This window comes from Chiloscyllium plagiosum, chromosome 47 (genome assembly GCF_004010195.1).
Source record: "Chiloscyllium plagiosum isolate BGI_BamShark_2017 chromosome 47, ASM401019v2, whole genome shotgun sequence".
NCBI classification, from domain to species: Eukaryota; Metazoa; Chordata; class Chondrichthyes; order Orectolobiformes; family Hemiscylliidae; genus Chiloscyllium; species Chiloscyllium plagiosum.
Genome location: NC_057756.1, coordinates 10,293,193 through 10,296,704, shown reverse-complemented (window position 1 = coordinate 10,296,704; position 3,512 = coordinate 10,293,193).

Sequence of the window (3,512 nt, the reverse complement as noted above, 5' to 3'; positions counted from 1 at the left end):
CTGTTAAGATAAAGAGTGCTCGCCAACCAATCAGAACTTTTCTGCAGTGCAAATATTGGTTTTCCTCTTGAGTTTGCATTCTTGCAAAATGTCCAGATGAGTGCAAGGCAAAAAGCCTCTAGCTGATGTATCTTTTACAAAAATATTCAGGTTTTTTACATCTACCAAATTACAATTTGCAAATCTCTTTGTTGCCGCGCAGAAAGTTTAGCGAGTTGGATCATTTTATCTGTGCCTATTGTACAGTGTGTCAGAACTTTTATTGCAACTCCCTCTTAATCAGGTTTTATATTTTCAATAGAGTAAATGACAGATAAACATTTGCTGCCAGTGGAATCTATCCCAGATAATGATTGAGAGACACACTTTAAGCTGTGTGGATGATACTGTTAGATGAATCTATCACGTGTACAGTCCAATCAGCGCTCTTTAATCTGTAGAATGATGCTGGCTCTGAAGTAATGGTGTTCAAATGTCCAATTCCAGAGAAGGTTAACACAAATCTTTCTCTTCTACAGGAGTCGCAAAACCTCCTGGTAATTATTTTAATTCAGCGATGTAAAAACCTCCTGGTAATTATTTTAATTCAGCGATGTAAATTTGTTCCACATTGATACAATATGGTTCATCAAAAAGTCTAGTGCCTGCAAATCTAAGAGATAGAAGTATCACAGACCGCAAGAGCAAGTCAGTTGATCGTCACAACCTTTAAGAAGTATTTCGATGAACACTTCCAACTCATACCCAAATTAAAATGCTGGGGAAAGTTCTCATTTACCTTGAGTAGATAGTTGCTTAAATACTGTCACTGAGATGATGGGCTGAAGGGCCTCTTTCCATGCAACAAACTATTCCAACTCTCTGCCTGTATGAATTACCTGCTCTTTCATGTGGGTCATTGATATTACTTCATCTGCTTGAGATACACTAAGCACATATTACTTTGTCCTTTATGTGAATGAGCAGGAATGAATATACCCTCAACTTGATAAAGATGTGCTTGTTCCTTACAAGGAGCTCAAAGTTCTTATTGCTGCAACTAAATGTATTTTGCTTTAACCTGATCGAGTTGATTCCATTTGCACGTTGTTTGGCTCTGCTTGACACAGATGGATTGAAATCTCACAGAGTTGCTAAACACACGCATTTCTATTGTGGTTTGAGATGTGTTCATTAACCAGTCCATACTCAACTTCTACTGGGCAACAAATAAGTTATGAAAATCCTCTGATAATGTCTAATTTATGATAATGCACGGCCACTGAACAGAGAGAGAATTTCCCTCATTTAAATAACACTTTATTCTTTTGTTCACCCTTCCAAAATGAACAACTTCAGGTTTTTGCACCTTATATTTCATTGCGAGCTTTTTTGTCTATTTGCATATCTCCCTGCAAACTGTACAAATGGAATATTCCCGAAAATGAATGAAAAATGATTAAGGTGAAATAATGTGTGTATAACTTATGTGGTTAGTTAAAAATCACACAACACCGGTTTATAGTCCAACAGGTTTAATTGGAAGCACACTAGCTTTCGGAGCGTCGCTCCTCCATCAGGGGATTGTGATGGAGTAACCACCTGATGAAGGAGCGACGCTCCGAAAGCTAGTGCTTCCAATTAAACCTGTTGGACTATAATCTGGTGTTGTGTGATTTTTAACTTGTACACCCCAGTCCAACACCGACATCTCCAAATGATGTGGTTAGATTAGTTTGTCTCAGACATACAATCTGGTAAGTGCTCCTGTGTGTATCTGACTATGCTTTGATTGAGTTAATGTGCCCAAGGTATGATTTGGCCAAACAATATTTTCAGTGTATCTCGGTACATGACAATAATCTGATCAAATCTATTCCCTTGTCAAGGATGTTGGCACCAATCTGCTTATTGCACAGGAGGTGGGAAACCTTCTATGGTAATGAATTTAATTCAGGGGTTTAACTTAGTTTAATTTTGATACCTGTGATTTATCATAAATTGTAACTGCAGGGAGTTTGAGAGAAAAAATATTCATAATTCCAAACATGTGTCAATTCTCTACAACATTGCATGGCTTAGTCATATTAGCTGACAAGATACACTGCAGAAACTCACCAAAGATCCTCAACCAGCTCCTTCCAAACCCATGGCCACTTCCATCTCGAAGGACAAGGGGCGGCAGGTACATGGGAACACCATCCTCTGCAAGTTCCCCTCCGAGTCCCTCACCATCCCGACTTGGAAATACGTCTCCGTAACCCTGCATATCCCCTGGTTAGCCTATGCATTCTTGGACATTTTGGGCAATTTTAGCATGGTCAGTCTGCCGAGCCTACACTAAATCTCTTTTTATAATTGAAACAGTCCACAGAACATCCAGGTGAACCTCCTCTGCACCCTCTCCAGTGCTATTTGTATCCCTCCTGTGATGTGGATTCCAGAACTGCACACAATCCTCGAGCTGTGGCCAAACCCAATGTTCTATACAGTTCCAGCATCACCTCCTTCCTCATAATAAAAGCCTTGAGTGTTAAAGACAAGTACATCAATGCATTCTTATACACTTTATCCACTTACCTTGATACCCTAAGGGACTGCTGCACACCAAGTTCCCTTCGATCTTCAATGCTTCCCAAGGTCCGACATTTAAGATCTATTCCCTTGTCAATGTAAATAGACTGCATTGACAGGGTCACTGATTTATTAGCGATTGGGTGAGTGACAGACATTGGGTGTGATGCAGGTGTTCCATGAGTTTACAAATGAAGTGATCCAAGTTTGAATGCATTGAGCGCATTGTCTTGAAACCTTCATTTCAAAAGTAATGTGGCTCTCTCTCTTCCGTAGGAGCGAGGATACCTCCTGGCTTGGGTAAATGTCTTTGCTCAACTTCATCAATCCTGCTCTAACCTTTCACGTGGGGTGCGATACCCGAGTGCTGTTCTCACTGGATTATTAGTCCAGAGACCCGGGCTGTTTTCTGATGACTGGAGAAAGACGACTTGTGGGAAATGAGGTGACCAAGGGGAGGGTGGTGACCTGGCAGCATTATCATCAGCTGTTAATCCCCGAGAGCTTAGTAATGTTCTGGAGGGACCTGGGTTCGAATCCCCCTCACAACAGATGATGAAATTTGAATTAAATCAAAAATACTCTGGAATTAAGAATCTAATGATGACCATGAATCCATTGTTGATTGTTGGAAAAACCCATCTGAGTCACTCACATCCTTTAGGGAAGAAAACTGCCATCTTTATCTGGTGTGGTCCACTTGTGACCCCTGACCCTCAGCAATGTTGTTTACTCTTACCTATTATCAGCAGTGCCCCGCCCGGAGGCCCACTGAAGATATTATCGAGTAGGGTGACGAAACGTCTGGGAAAGAACGTTCCAGCTCAGCGAGCAAACCTACATCTTAACGGCCCTCTGGGCAATTAGGGTTGGGCAATAAAACGTTGGCCTAGCGAGAGACAGCTTCATCCAATGAATCAACTAAAAAAAAAGAAGATAGATGAAGGCAGAGTGGTTGG